The sequence below is a fragment of the Dipteris shenzhenensis genome, chromosome 32 (assembly GCF_047967505.1).
Source record: "Dipteris shenzhenensis isolate YYH24624 ecotype China chromosome 32, Dip_SZ_1.0, whole genome shotgun sequence".
NCBI lineage: Eukaryota > Viridiplantae > Streptophyta > Polypodiopsida > Gleicheniales > Dipteridaceae > Dipteris > Dipteris shenzhenensis.
Window position 1 is genome coordinate 5,126,432 of NC_141627.1, and position 17,066 is coordinate 5,143,497.

The 17,066-nt window shown below is 40.5% G+C and overlaps 1 pseudogene; it reads right to left on the reverse strand.

The window, feature by feature from the left end:
- Window positions 1–1,503: 1,503 nt before the first annotated feature.
- On the reverse strand, window positions 1,504–3,913 carry LOC147880216 (uncharacterized; annotated as a pseudogene).
- Window positions 3,914–17,066: the final 13,153 nt, after the last annotated feature.

The window sequence follows — 17,066 nt, forward strand, 5'->3', positions numbered from 1 at the left end:
CAATACAACTTGACAAATATGGAATTTGTGTTGTGGTATAATTGCAATACAATTGCAATTAGATGGGAAGTATTTTTCTGAAGAAGACTCTCAAATCCAAGAGCACCAATCCCCTTCAGAGGATATTATGACAAGTTCTTTGGATACAATCTCCCCAGAAGAAGATATTAGGAACACTATATTTGGATAAAAAACGAGCTTACTGGACTCCGCAAAGTCGTTGATAACATTGATAGGAGAGTGAATGAGGTCTAAGAGTTCCAAAAGTATGAGGATAACCTCCTACGGGCTACTGAAAAGAGCCTTGAAGACCTTTTTACATACACTTACCAATTGCAAGAACAACAACTAGTGCCCACAAAATTTTTCATCACTATACCGGGCGTGGATTTAAGCTAGGCTTCACGAAGCTGAGGCTGAATTTTCTATGTGATACCCAAAATGGTGCACATGTCATCGAGCAACAGTCAGGCATAACTTTTCACAAGGCAAATTGGAAGAATATGGACAAGGTGCTACCCTATCTTAGAAAATTGTTGGGCTTGTTGCGGTTGGGGTTGAAGCTAGGTGTGCCATTCACTTTAAGGGTGAGCCTAATCATGCCAGACCTATGCAAAATGTTGGCTGAACATGTACTCAGGTCGGTTGTAATGGCAATGGACACAATAGGGGTGATTGATAAACTGGTAGAGAAAGTTGAAAAATACCAAGCCCAGATGATTGCTCTCGAGATGCGTCGAGATGCGCAGGAATGGGTATTGGACTTTCTAACAAGCAATAATTATTTGGGAGAAAAGGAAATTGCGGACCCTTTTCATCTCTATAAAATCAACACCCCACACAAGGACATTACCTGGGTGTTCAAGAATCATTAAATGGAGGGAGACCATTATTGATAGGGTGATGCCATTCACTTCATCTATCTCCCTGTAAAAAACACTAGCATATTGCACCCATCTTCATGTACATGTGAGGAACTAATATTCTCATCGTCTTCCATATATGTTCATTTAACTTGAACAGGATTTGTAATGCCAAAGATATTACTAGATGCACATGCACACAGTCCAGTCAAACACTTTCAGCTTTGATAATAAATCCCCAAATTCAAAAGAAATAAAAAATGTTAATAGTTCACCTTCAAAGGATTAGAGAGGGGACTATATCTCTTCATTTTCTCATCACTGTGTACAATCTATAGCCACTCACTCCTCTCTTTCTTCAGCCTTACACTCTCAATAAGAGCTAAAAAACTACTAGCCTTATGGGAATTCAAGGGTGATAGATTATGCTCTTTTTTTTTGCATAATAAATAAAACTGAAGTTAGACAATGCTTATTTTAATTATACAATTTTTTCAAATGTCAATTTAAAATTTCCTTTAATTCTATAAAATAAGGCTTCAAAGACTCATATGCACTTGAGATGGGACAGTCTAAAACAATCTAATATGACGACTACAAATTGTGTTTGACCACCATTTGCATTCTCATATGTTATGTTTTATGCCTACACAACAAAGGGACACATAGAATCATTCATATACATCCTATACAATGATACATAACACATGTTTACAAATTTTATCTATAAAAAAGGGAACAAGAGCTTGCTCTTCAAAATATTGAGACATCTCTTCCAACAACACTATGGCATATAAAGCAGGTAACATTGCACACACACAACAAGACAAAGCAACTATAGACGCGCTTGATAGACGCGCAAAATAGTGGGCATGTCTATAGGTGCAGCTAGAATAGTGAAAATATGGGCGTGTCTATAAGCGCATCTATAAGCACGTCTAATAGTGCATCTATTCGCGTGTTTGCACTGTGCATTAGACGTGGATCTAGATGCCTTTATAAACGCACAACAGAGAATACAGAAAGTGATATTTTTATGCAAGTTGATAAATGTGCATCACTACTTTTTAGACATTGCCCATGATTACCAAAGCACATAATTTTAATAAAAATATCAATGCTTTTTGGCAAACCCACATACACAAAAATTAAGTGAGGTGAGGAGAATGAGATAATAATATGTAAAATGATTTTGCCAATATGAATGATGGGCTACGGTTCGATCTCATCCTCAATGAGATCAACCCTTGCCAAACTATCTACTTCAAAATCCAAACCAATGTTGAGATCTACAAATACATTCAGCCCACTACTACTTGTGCTACTCATGTGCTCATCAAAATCAGCATCACCAATGGTAGGCTCGTCCTCATGGGTAATGGCCACAATATCTATATCTCCTATCTTATGATCATCCTCCTCTCTCGTATCACGATAATCATCACCTCCATGGCCATGATCATCATCCATATGCTCCATATTAGTAAATGTACTATACATTTCTTTGGAACATGGCGTAATAGGTATGACATGCCACCACCTATTATTATCTGCCATTGGCTGATAGACAACCTAATTCAAACACAAATACAATCATGTTATTTTCCTTACATCGAAGGTATCAAATATTTAAAAGTGAGTGTTTTTATATGTGTGTACAATACCTGTTCACATTGTTGCGGTAATACTAGTGTGTCCTTCTTGCTTTGCCAAAACTTTGTGGAGTCAATAGTTACAAAGCCACTTGCATGGTGTTTGATTGTTGCATTAGGGCTTAGAAGGGATAACATAACATGTCCTTTCTTAATCGCCATAGAGGGTGAAAGATTATAATTCACCAATATCACTAGCCATACACTGTAAGAGGTGCTTTTGAGACCAAATGTATTCACACCGTCCATACCCAATCCAAGTCTCAAGTTCCTAGGTTCTTTCTTGAAGCTTGGCCATGTGTCTTCAATATGCTTCCACACAGGAGTGTCTGCAGGAGTTCTCCACTTGCCATCAATTGATCAATGGGAGGAATGCCATGACATGAGCTCTGCAATGGATTTGCACTTGAACATATGTTGGATGCAAGGGATTATGGGAAAATGTCACAGAACCTTATGAGGCACATCCAAAGTTTTGAGATCTAATATATATCTTGCCTCTCCACAAGTAGGACACTCTCTTGCATCCTTATGTGGTCCACGAAACAGAATGCAATTGTTGGCACATGCATGGATGCGCTTGTAATCCAATCCTCCAAGAAAGGTCACATGTTGCCTTGCCATATCTCTTGAGGTCGGTAATTTATTCTCCCTTGGAAGCATTTTACACAATAGCCTACACATGAAGACCATAAATGAGAAAAAGCATAAAGTAATTGACCCACTAGCATAATTCACCATGTTTGCAAAATACTTGAAAGCTTGCTTGAGTAATGCATTCAAACTTGCATTGCTCCATCCATAGATGGTTTGCAAGTTTAGTAACTCAAGGGAGGCATGTAGAATAGAGAATGTGCATCCCTCAAACAGTGGACTCGATGCTGTAGTAAAAAGATCGTCTTGCTTCATGCTATCATCCCTACCTGAGGAATGATGGACATCTAAATCCCACATCATACCGTCAAATACCTCCTCCTCCATGGCCTCATGAGGTAATGGTGGAGGGCTACTATCACCATCACTCTATGCATCCGTAACCGTCCCTCCTAAAGATCCCACTTCATATCGTCGATGCTTCACCTCCTCACGACGAGCATAGGGCAACATATGTGGGTGTGGCACTGCATCCTATATCAAATTAAAAAAGGATCATATATCAAACACATGAACACCCATAAGTATCTCAATCAACCTTAACGCTTTAACACTTACCATGTTTATGGTCGCACCCCATTCTCTGTAATTTGAGACATGAGTGAGTGTAATTTTGCGTGCACGATACATGTTTCCTCAACAACGATCACACATACATTTGATTTTTTGCTCCAACCACATTTCGCGATGGTGGATACAGAGGGATTTATCCTCACTGGAGCTACTTGTTGAAGATGAAGACATCCTATAGATAAACAACCCAAAAAATGTATTCTTTCATGAGTTGTAAATGTCAAAACTCTGTGTCGCATCTAAAAGCACATCTAACACCGCGTCTGTATTGTGGAACGCATCTATAGGCATGTCAAAACACAGTGTAGACATGCTCATAGATGCACTTTTAGCCACTCTGATAGACATGCTTTTAGATGTGCAGACTGCAAATTGATTTTCGAACCTACTTTTAGCACGTTTGCTTTCCTTCACATACTTTTAGCGTCACGCGGCTTGCTTTCCTATTAACACACATAGCTCCAGGCATCCACACTCATCTCCAAGCACCCACACTCATCTCTAGGCTTACACACTCATCCCCAAGCATACAAGAGAAGAGGGTGAACAAGAGAAGAAGGAGAACCAACTTTGAAGAAAGACAAGAAGCTTCCATACCTCTATCCAAGGTAAGTCTCTTGGTGGTTGGTCTTCTTTAGAAGTTGCTCTCCTTGGATTCATCCTTTGTCGTATGTAGGGAAGGGATGCTTTTCTCCTCTCTTTTTCTCTCTTTTTTCTCCTCTCTTTTTACCTCTTTTCCCCTTTCTTTTCTCTCTTTTCTCCTCTCTTTTTCTCTCTTTTTCTCTCTTTTCTCCTCTTTTTCCCCCTCTCTTTTCTCCTCTCTTTCCTTCTCTCTTTTTCTCTTTTATCCTCTCTTTTCTCTCTTTCTTCTCCTCTCTTTCCTTCTCTCTTTTCCTCTCTTTTCCCCTCTCTTTTTCTCTCTTTCCCCCTCTCTTTTCCTCTCTTTTCTCCTCTCTTTCTTTCTCTCTTTTTCTCTCTTTTCTCCTCTCTTTTTCTCTCTTTTTCTCTCTTTTCTCCTCTCTTTCCCCCTCTTTTTTCTCCTCTCTTTCCTTCTCTCTTTTCCTCTCTTTTCCCCTCTCTTTTCCCCTCTCTTTTCCTCTCTTTTCCCCTCTTTTCTCCTCTCTTTCCTTCTCTCTTTTTCCCCATGCGAAGCTTCAATAGCCTGACATTGGGCAAGCAAATACAGACTTCTGTCACTCTAATTCAAAGAATGCAAGAGTATGTAAATGCTTGCTCAATGTCAAGCTGTCACTCTATTTTTTCTTTTTCCCCAATAATTGCATGCATGATGGAAAGAGGGCATGCTCGATGGTAATCTTCTTCTTTTCTTTTCTTCAGTTCATCATGTGGCCAGGAAGCTCTTCAGGCTCACCTGATCTTCGAGATGCCATCTTTTCAGAGTTATATAACATTTTGGGGCACCTTCCACTCCTGGGGAGTTATACACATACATGACGGGTACTCTAAACACCCCCCAAGAGTCGGTAGTACAGACTCCAAACCACCCCAACCCCACACCAGCTGAGACTACTCCTGTGGAGTAGAGATAGCCCAACAAGCTACAGAGCTACACCCCTTCTGCCCAATCATCAAGAGTCCCTTCTCCCCTATGGTCTAGTGTCCCTTCTCCCCGATCATCAGCACTCCCTTCTCCCCTGCGGCGGTCTGGAGCCCCTTCTCCACCCTACGATCAAGAGGGCCTTCTGCCTCGCAAAGCCGCCAGTGTACTCCCATGCAGTCGAGAGTCGCTTCTCCAGATACGAGTGACCAACATACTAGCTCGACATGACATGCTAGCACGCGTAGTGGCACGGAGAGCGGTGGGGGATGCATGGCACAGTGCTTTGGGGGGGGTAATGGTGGGGGCAAGTATGATTCAGATGATGTAGACATGCCACAGGGTAATGGTACGATCTTCTATGACATCACTCAAGCAAGAGGCATCTTGTTGGATGCACAGGGGAATGACATCATGGCCTTCATGCACTCTGTAAGTGGTAACAGTTATAGATATTGCTTTATTCACTACAAAGAGTAGCCAAAAACATTGGCTGATAAGACCATTGCTGTTGTTCGCTCTAGGTATATCCCAATCCCCCCAATGTTCAGTTCACAAATAAATGGGCAAAGTCAAACATTGTTATTATACTTGCCAATAAAATATCTTCGCTTAAGAGGCAAGCACTAGCCGAGATTGCCAAGAGAGAAGGAGGTCAACCACCAAGGGGCTAGCCCCACACCGCTCACAAGCGTGAGTGGAAGAAAGCAATGAAGGCAACAAAGGTGGCGGACCCCAGTCTGCAGCATGTGGAGGCACAAAGGATCCAAATGGAGCAATATGGAAATGTGCATTTTGGAGCAGGGGGTGTTGAATCATGGGAGGCCCAATTTGTAAGTATCGATCTCAAATTATATTGTGTTTATGTGGTTTATTAGGAGGTTGTTTCTTTGTACTAACCCCTCCACAAATTGTCATTTTGCAGCTTGATATTGTGGGCAGGTACCCTACTCCTATCGAGATAGCCTACCACCACCACCATCGCAGAGGAGATACATGGAGGCACTGAGGAGGCACTTCTATGATGATAGGTTTATTACTGAGGAGTAGTATATCCGGGCTACTGGAGCACCCCCCAGGTATTTAAAAGTACTTAAATAATGTCAATATTGTAAATAAAGATTTGATTTTTCATACATTGATACATGTTGTCCCTCATTTATAGGGCCCTGGGGCTGATCAGGAGGAATAAGATGAGGAAGAAGGCGATGAAGAAGGGAGCAAGAAGGAAGCAAAGAAGGGAGCGAGGATGCAGAGAACTTAGATTAGTTGTAGCAGTAGTGCTAGCTACTCTTTTTTGTACTTGAAGCCATTGGCTTGGCTTTGTGCCTCTCTTGTATATACACTCCTCTTATTTTTTGTACTTGAAGCCACAGGATGTGGCTTGGCTTCGTGCTATATGTACATACAAGCACTTTTTGGGCTATGAATTAATATACACTCCTTTTTTTTTTTCTTTCAATTTCCTTGTGCAATGTTCTATCAATGAATGCCTTATGAACTAAACGTTTTGGAGTTGTAATGTTTTGTTCGGAATTGTAATCGTCAGCTATAGACATGCTTGGAATCGTGCTAATTAAAATGCGGTTGGCTGTAAGAATTGAATTGCACACTGTGGAAATGGGATTCTTTAACCACACAGCATACACAACATACATAGCATTGTGTTCAACCACACAAAATTCTGCTTTTATTTTTTTAAAAAAATTCTACAAAGCCTCTATATGTGCATCTATGAACTCATGTTTCTATTTTTATTAAATCTCTATAGAGCGTCTAAAAGCGCGTCTATAGGTGCATCTATAGGTGTGTCTTTTGGTTATATAGACGCACCTATAGATGCAGGTCTATAGATGCACAAATAGATGCGCAAATAGACACACCCGTAAGTTTTTTTTTTAGTTAAGAAAACGCATCTGTGTGCACGTCTATGGGTGCTTTGTGTTGTTGTCACAATTGAGAATAAATAGAACGTTCATTTTTAAAAGAAAGGATTTGAATTTTTTTCTCTTAAAGTTAAAAGCACTATCACACAATATCCTTCTTTTTAAAAAAATCATGCAAAAAAGAGGCATGAAAATAATAGCGTCTTTCATAGCAAATTTGAAAATGATCAATATTTATGTAATTCTAAAAAGTTGGGCAGTTATTTTGTACAATGATATGTTGAAGAAGATGAAATTTTTAATATAGCTACACAACCAAACAATGTACGTGAACTCTCTCAATTTGCAAGTGCATCCTCTTCTGTGTCAATACCTGTAGTTTCATCATAATCAAGGTCAACTTCATGATTCAATGATGGTTTAGAAGTGGATTTTTTATCCTCCTTAACACTATCAACAAGAACTTCCTCTTTGTCCATATGAAGGCCTAATGCTCATTCTATTTGAAAAACACTATGAGTTCAACAACATGTGTGGCATAGGCTTAAACCTTCTCAAAGAGGATGTCTATTGTCTTCTTCCTTAGACATCCATCATTTGTAATTTGAAATCATAAACAAGTATGTCTACTTCTTCAAAATCAAAAACACCCAATTGTGGCTAGCTTTTGGTAGACATTTTCCTTTTTGGACATGCAACTCATTCAAGAATGTATCTGCCTTTCAATGGATTAGCAAGTGTAGTCCTAGACCATTGCATAACAATGGAACTAGTCACACTTGGCCTCAAGTTACATGGAATGTTGAATTTCTACCACTTTTGCAATCCTGAATGCATGTCCAAGAGGGTCCTTCTCTTAAGCCTTTTGGCACTTCTAGGAGTCAAATTTGAGGCCACCTTACTCACGTTGGAAATTACTTGTTGAAATTGTCACAAAAATTGTCCTTGTGTCTAGATTCAAATACCACATCATCTATAGATATATTATGTCTTGAGTCTCTCGTATTGCCTCCCAAAGTGACTCCAAAAGTAGTAACGTATCTCTTACATAAGAGCTTTTGAAATTCCTCTAGTAAAAAATAACATTTACATTATGGGATTTATAAAATTCATAAAATTTTATTGAGGGGGTGTAAAAAATTTGTAAAAATAGCTTACATAGGGGTTAACAAAAGAATCCTTGAATGCACGTGATATAGGCATATTACACTAAGTGAACCCCCTCGAGTTTTTTTGTTTACTAAAACTAATGCGTGTGTAGAGGTATGGGCATGTACGTGAGTACATACACATTTCCACACATACAAAAGTGCTTAAATTCAAAAAATCCCTTTTTTTATTGACTCAAACTAATGCATCCCATGAGCTAGGATTGATTGTGCTACATGAACTATGCTTTCCACTAAAAGAATGCCCATGCTTTTATATGCACACAAGATGTGTGTGTGTGTGTGTGTGTGTGTGTGTATGTGTACCAAGCCCATAGTCTTAGCATCTTCTATGTGCACTCCATCATTAACCAAGCTATCTTTCCATTGGCTCTTTGGCCAAAAGTCATGACTAAGTTTCTCATGTTATACAATGGGCTTCTCCATGCAAGAAATAAATGTCTCCCACTACTGAATGACAAGTGCTATCCACTTTGAATATGAATCCTTGCCTATATTGTTACCAAGATAAGATCTCCAATATTCCACATGCTTCTTGATTATGCAAATTATAACACTCTCTTGCATCCTTATGTAGTCCACGAAACAAAACGCAATCGTTGACACATGCATGGATGCGCTTGTAATCTAATCCTCCAAGAGAGGTCACATGTTGCCTTGCCATATCTCTTGAGGTCAGTAATTTATTCTCCCTTGGAAGCATTTTACATAGTAGCCTGCACGTGAAGACCATAAATGAGGAAAAGCATTCGAGTAATTGACCCACTAGCATAATTCACCATGTTTGCAAAATAGACTTTAAAGCTTACTTGAGTAATGCATTCAAACTTGCATTGCTCCATCCATAGATGGTTTGCAAGTTTAGTAACTCAAGGGAGGCACGTAGAACAGAGAATGTGCACCCCTCAAAGAGTGGAATCGATGCTGCAGTAAAAAGATCATCCCGCTCCATGCTATCATCCCTCCCTTGATGGGCATATAAATCCCGCACCATATCATCAAACACCTCCTCCTCTAATCCTCCAAGAGAGGCGAGCGATCAACAGGGCCAAGGATCAGACGCAGGTGGCGAGGACGAGGGAGAAGACGCAGGTGTCGAGGACCAAGGAACAGGCCAACAAGACGGAGATGATTCGGATTCGGATGAGTAGTAGTGGTAGTAGCATTTTGTATATCCGCTCGTTTGAGAAATTTTGTATCGCCCTTTTGAAAGGGTAATTTTGTTACAAACACTGTTGTATATGTCCGACATGTATATGCATTTGTTACTCATCATTTCACAAGAACAATTTTGTATCACCCTACAAGCAAGGGAAATTTTGTTATAAAAAACTTTCTTTTGTAATTACAAAAAAAAAAAAGGATTAGTGGGGCTAAATAGGGCCAAAAGGAAGCCCTGTTTAGCCCCACTAACCCTTTTTTTTTACTTCTGTTAATCATCGCTATATAGCGACGTTTACCAGTGTCACTATATAGTGATGATTAATAGTGTCGCTATATAGTGACGTTTTTATCGCCGCTATATAGCGACGTTTGCCAGTGTCGCTATATAGCGACGCTTTATAGCGACGGTCCTTTTCCGACGCTTTTAGCGACACTTACAGCAACGTTTGCGCCCGTGAAAAAAAAAAATTTAATGTAAAAAGTGTCGGTATTTCCATCAGAAGATGGCCTATGCCTTGTAGTGTCTCACAAGCCAACTACATCTTATAGTGCATTTGGTGGATGAGATTGCTATATGCGGTACTATACATGTACGATGGTTGTTCTTCCTCGAGTGCTTCATGAAGACCTTGAAGGGCTTTGTGTGACAAAATGCAAGACCCGAAGGTAGCATGGCCGAGGGTTGGTTGGTACAAGAGTTACTTGTATATATTTCTGAGTTTCTTGTTGATGTGGATAGCTCTCTCCCACGACTATGGAGAGATGATGAAGACCTAAGGATGACCTCTATTGTGCCTCAAGGGAGAGGATGCAACAAAGTAATAGACACGGAGTTGCATAATAGTATCAACCTCTATTGCATGCTTAATAGTGATGTGATGAAAAGATTGGTGACAAGATACGAGGATGCAAAGGCAAGAAGACAAGAAGAACGGGCCCTCTTTCGTACACACCATGTATCTCGTGTGCCATACCCTCAGTATCTAAGAGCACTTTCAAAGAATATTCATGTGGATTGGCTACTTGATGAAATGGAGGAAGCAGAGAAAGATGAGGGGATGCATATCTCAATGAAAGAATGGGAGTATGCTAGGGGATGCATGAGCAAGGTCGGTATATAGAATGTTATGCATAAGTTAGGAGCTTTCAATAATTTGGATTGCTTATTTAATTGATTTTTTCTTGGTGTAGTGCACTATGTTCAATGCTATATGGTGTGAGGGCCAGCATTTTCGAACACAACGGATTGATGATAAGAGAAACACACAAGATTGCTGCGTCATTGCTAGCTTTGAGGGAGCCAATGGGGCCATGGATGATTATTGTGGCATAATCCAAGATATTATTAAGCTTGACTTTCGACGCTTCTTTGTGTATGTTTTGGATGTAAAGTGGTTAAAGGACGTGGAGGAAAGAGGCCCTAATGCAACAATCAAACGCCATGCAAGTGGCTTTGTAACTATTGACTCCACAAAGTTTTGGCAAAGTAGGAAGGACCCACTAGTACTACCGTAACAATGTGAATAGGTACTATGCACACATATAAAAATACTCGCTTTTAAATATTTGATACCTTCGATGCAAGGAAAACAACATGATTGTATTTGTGTTTGAATTAGGTTGTCTATCAACCAATGGTGGATAATAATAGATGGTGGCATGTTATACCTATTATGCCACGTTCCAAAGTGATGTATAGTACATTTACTAATATGGAGCGTATGGAGGATGATCATGGCCATGGACATGATGATGATCATGATGCGACAGAGGAAGATGATCATGAGATAGGAGATACAGATATTGAGGCCATTACCCATGACGACGAGCCTACCATTGGTGATGCTGATTTTGATGAGCACATGAGTAGCACAAGTCGTAGTGGGTTGAATGTATTTGTAGATCTAAACACTTGTTTGGATTTTGAAGTAGATAGTTTGGCAAGGTTTGATCTCATTGAGGATGAGATTGAACCGTAGCCCATCATTGATATTGGCAAAACTATTTTACATATTGTCTCATTCTCCTCACCTCACTTAATTCTTGTATATGTGGGCTTGCAAAAAAGCATTGATGTTTTTGTTAAAATTATGTGCTTTGGTAATCATGGGCAATGTTTGGAAAGCAATGATGTACACCAAAATCTCACTTTCTGTATTCTCTGTTTTGCGTCTAAATACGCGTCTAATTCTCAGTGTAGATGTGCTAATACACGTGCAAATAGACGCATTGACAAACGCAGTGTTAGATGGGCCCGTATTTTCTCAATGTAGATGCACAAATAGACGTGTCAATACATGCACAAATAGACGAGATGTTAGACGTGCTATTAGATGCACTCGTAATTTCTCTATTTAAGCAACGCCTATAGACGCGCCCGCTATTTTGCATGTCTATCAAGCGCACCTATAGTTGCTTTGTGTTGTTGTGAATGCATATGCGGAGATGTGCCTAATAGCAGTCAATTATTTTCAACAGGCGCGTGATGCACAAGCCACCTTGCAACATATCGAAGAAGGGGCCGTAGTCTCAAAAATCAGTCATGATTCTGTTAGCCTCGATGTCATGCGCAAACCATCCACGATACCTACAACATTACAATTCATCGTGGATGGGCCATGTTGTCAAATCTGCCAAGATCATTCTGACAAGACCACCAAATACTATGCCCTCCCTTGTGATCATCGCTTTCACCTTGTCTATCTTGTTAATACTTTAAAGGTGAGAAGTGCATGAGCAGCATGCAACGCTTCCATGGCATGTGAGTTTTATGACATGCTTAACATCGGTGCAACATACTCTCCTGATCCGAGACTACGTACAATTTAAATGATAAGGAGAGGAAGAATTTTGTATACAAACATATTTATATTATAAAATTATTTTTTGAACATGTATTATCCACAACACAAAGCAACTATAGACGCGCTTGGTAGATGCGCAAAATAGCGCGCGTCTATAGGCATTGCTTTAGTAGAGGAATTACGGGTGTGCCTAAAAGCACGTCTAACAACTCGTCTATTTGCATGTGTATTAACACGTCTACTTGCGCGTCTAAACTGAGAAAATACGGGCCCGCGTCTAACATCACGTTTATCAGCGCGTCTATTTGCGCGTGTACTAGCGCATTTATTTGCGTGTTTACACTGAGAATCAGATGCGCATTTAGACATGCAGATAGATGCAAACCAGAGAATACAGAAAGTGAGATTTTGGTGTACATCATTGCTTTCCTAACATTGCCCATGATTACCAAAGCACATAATTTTTTGCAAGCCCACATATACAAGAATTAAGTGAGATGAGGAGAATGAGACAATATGTAAAATAGTTTTGCCAATATTAATTATGGGGCTATGGTTCAATCTCATCCTCAATGAGATCAACCCTTGCCAAACTATCTACTTCAAAATCCAAACAAGTGTTTAGATAATACATTCAACCCACTACTACTTGTGCTACTCATGTGCTCATCGAAATCAGCATCTCGAATGGTAGGCTCGTCCTCATGGGTAATGGCCTCAATATCTGTATCTCCTATCTCATGATCATCCTCCTCTCTTGTATCACGGTCATCATCATGTCCATGGCCATGATCATCCTCCATACGCTCCATATTAGTAAATGTACTATACATCACTTTGGAACGTGGCATAATAGGTATGACATGCCACCATCTATTATTATCCACCATTGGTTGATAGACAACCTAATTCAAACACAAATACAATCATGTCATTTTTCTTGCATCAAATATTTAAAAGCGAGTATTTTTATATGTGTGCACAGTACCTGTTCACATTGTTGCAGTAGTACTAGTGTGTCGTTCCTACTTTGCCAAAACTTTGTGGAGTCAATAGTTACAAAGCCACTTGCATGGCGTTTGATTGTTGCATGGGCCTCTTTCCATCACGTCCGTAAACCACTTTCCATCCAAAACATACACAAAGAAGCGTCGAAAGTCAAGCTTAATAATATCTTGGATTATGCCACAATAATCATCCATGGCTCCATTGGCTCCCTCAAAGCTAGCAATGATGCCGCAGTCTTGTGTGTTTCTCTTATCATCAATCCGTTGTGTTCGAAAATGCTTGCCCTCACACCATATAGCATTGAACATAGTGCACTACACCAAGAAAAAATCAATCAAATAAGCAATCTAAATTATTGAAAGCTCCTAACTTATGCATAAGATTCTATATACCGACCTTGCTCATGCATCCCCTAGCATACTCCCATTCTTCCATTGTGATATGCATCCCCTCGTCTTTCTCAGCTTTCTCCATTTCATCAAGTAGCCAATCCACATGAATATCCTTTGGAAGTGCTCTTAGATACTGAGGGTATGGCACACGAGATCCGTGGTGTGTACGAAAGAGGGCCCTTTCTTCTTGTCTTCTTGCCTTTGCATCCTCGTATCTTGTCACCAATCTTTTCATCACATCACTATTAAGCACGCAAAAGAGGTTGATACTATTATGCAACTCTGTGTCTATTACTTTGTTGCGTCCTTTTCCTTGAGGCACAATAGAGGTCATCCTTAGGTCTTCATCATCTCTCCATAGTCGTGGGAGAGAGCTATCCACATCAACAAGAAATTCAAAGTGACTCTTGTACCAACCAACCCTCGGCCATGCTACCTTCGGGTCTTGCATTTTGTTTCACGAAGCCCTTCAATGTCTTCATGAAGCTCTCAAGGAAGAACAACCATCGTGCATGTATAGTACCGCATATAGCAATCTTATCCACCAAATGCACTGTAAGATGTAGTTGGCTTGTGAGAATAGAATGTGGAAATGTCTCCTCCACTAAAAAAACCACCTCCACTGACATAACTCGAGCATTCTCAAGCATGGTGGGATCTATTTCCTTTGAGCTCACATACCTAGAAATGAAAAAGTACAGCATATTAGCAATATGCATTCAAACTTGCATGGAGCATTGATACGCATCATATTTTGAATCATGTAAAGTACCTCACAAGCTCGCCCATCTTGTAAATACAATCTTTCACATCCTTTGATGCACTACGTGAAATGCTAGTAGGTAGTATGAACTGAACCCACGAGGAGGTGGTTGATTAGTTGCTTATAACTATTCACTCACAAATTTGAAAGGAAAAAGATATTATGCACATAAAATACTTACTTGGAGCATCTTGTGCCAATCATGAGATTTCAAGCCATATAATTGCTCTACACCTCTTTTCTTGCTCTTTGTAAAGGCTCCCTTCAAACAGCTCATGCATCGAGTGGGAGTACGAATTGTAGTAATAGCGCGCTTCACCGTCGCCATCTCTAGCTTTGATAACATCCACGATGCACGAGGTAAAAAAACACGCTCATTTGGTCTCTCTTGAGGCTAAGCTTCATGCATCCTCCCTGTGGTACGTAGATCCTCCCTTATGCCTACGGAATCTCGTGTCCCATTCAAATGCTCCCAAATGGTAGATGCCACATTCTTGAAGATATGCATGGGATCAAGCAGGTGATTGATCTTGAGGTGGGACCAATATGGTAAACGATAAAAGATGGAGTATCTAAATAAAATAAAGTGTTAGCGGGCAATCTTTACTTCCAGCCAATAGTTACAAACCCTTATCGGCTCATGCCAAGTGGTGGAGGAGTCGTGGAACTGTCCTAAATTCTCATCCAATCTCCCGTGGTGAGTGATTGTGGAAGGACTTCATTCCAAGGGGCAACATATCTAGGATGATCAGGTGGGAGAAATCGATGGTGGTTCTCATAGATGACCTTATTCAATGCGTCTGCCCGTGAGGCAACTAGCGAAGGACCACAAATAGGACATGCATGGTAACCCGATGTAGTGAGACCTGAACAATAGACACAATTAAGAGTTGAAGGTGGGTGCCACATCCTTTTCCTATTCATAATTAGAAGTGCAATGCTTAGCTGAACACTCACCATAGCCTAGAAAGTCATGCATCGTCCACATCAAGACTGCTTTGCAGTTGAAGTCTCGTGACGAGGGAGGCCTGCTCACATCATGCACCTCGATACCTCTCCAAAGTATCTCTAGCTCGTCAATCAAAGGCTCCAAATAAACATCAGGGTTTTTGACTTTATGTTTCCCTGGAATTAGAAGGGACAGCATAACATGTCCTTTCTTAATAGCCATAGAGGGTGGAAGATTGTAATTCACCAATATCACTGGCCATACACTGTAAGACATGCTTTTGAGACCAAATGAGTTCACACCGTCCATACCCAATCCAAGTCTCAAGCTCCTAGGTTCTTCCTTGAAGCTTGGCCATGTGTCGTCAATATGCTTCCACGTAGGAGAGTCCACGGGAGTTCTCCACTGGCCATCGGTTGATCGATGGGGGGAATGCCATGACATGAGCTCTGCAATAGATTTGCACTTGAACATATGTTGGATGCGAGGGATTATGGGAAAATGTCACAGAACCTTACGAGGCATGTCCAAGGTTTTGAGATCTGCTCTATATCTTGCCTCTCCAGAAGTAGGACACTCTCTTGCATCCTTATGTATTCCACGAAACAAAACGCAATCGTTGACACATGCATGGATGCGCTTGTAATCTAATCCTCCAAGAGAGGTCACATGTTGCCTTGCCATATCTCTTGAGGTCGGTAGTTTATTCTCCCTTGGAAGGATTTTACACAATAGCCTGCACGTGAAGACCATAAATGAGGAAAAGCATTCGAGTAATTGACCCACTAGCATAATTCACCATGTTTGCAAAATAGACTTTAAAGCTTACTTGAGTAATGCATTCAAACTTGCATTGCTCCATCCATAGATGGTTTGCAAGTTTAGTAACTCAAGGGAGGCATGTAGAACAGAGAATGTGCACCCCTCAAACAGTGGAGTTGATGCTGCAGTAAAAAGATCATCCTGCTCATGCTATCATTTCTCCCTTGATGGACATATAAATCCCGCACCATATCATCAAACACCTCCTCCTCCATGGCTTCATGAGGTAATGGCGGAGGGCTACTATCACCATCACTCCATGCATCCGTAATGGTCCCTCCTGAAGATCCCACCTCATATCGCCGACGCTTCGCCTCCTCATGGCGAGCATAGGGCAACATATGCGTGTGTGGCACTGCATCCTGTATCAAATTAAAATGGGATCATAACTCAAACATATGAACACCCATAGGTATCTCAATCAACCTTAACTTACAAACCCTTACCCTATTTACGGTCACATCCCATTCTCCATACTTTGAGATATGATTGAGTGTAATCCTGCGTGCACGATACATGTTTCCTCGACATCGTTCACATAGACATTTGATTTTTTGCTCCAACCACATTTCGCGATGGTGGATACGGAGGGATTCATCCTCACTGGAGCTACTTGTTGAAGATGAAGACATCCTACAAACAAACAACCCACCAAATTTGCTCTTCTTCAAATGTTTAATTTTAAACTCTGTGGCACGTCTAAAGGCGCATCTAAAAGCACGTCTACTCTGTGTATTTAGACGCACCTATAGATGTGCTATTAGACGCGATTATAGACATGGCTTTTAAACCTGCTTTTAGTGCGCTCG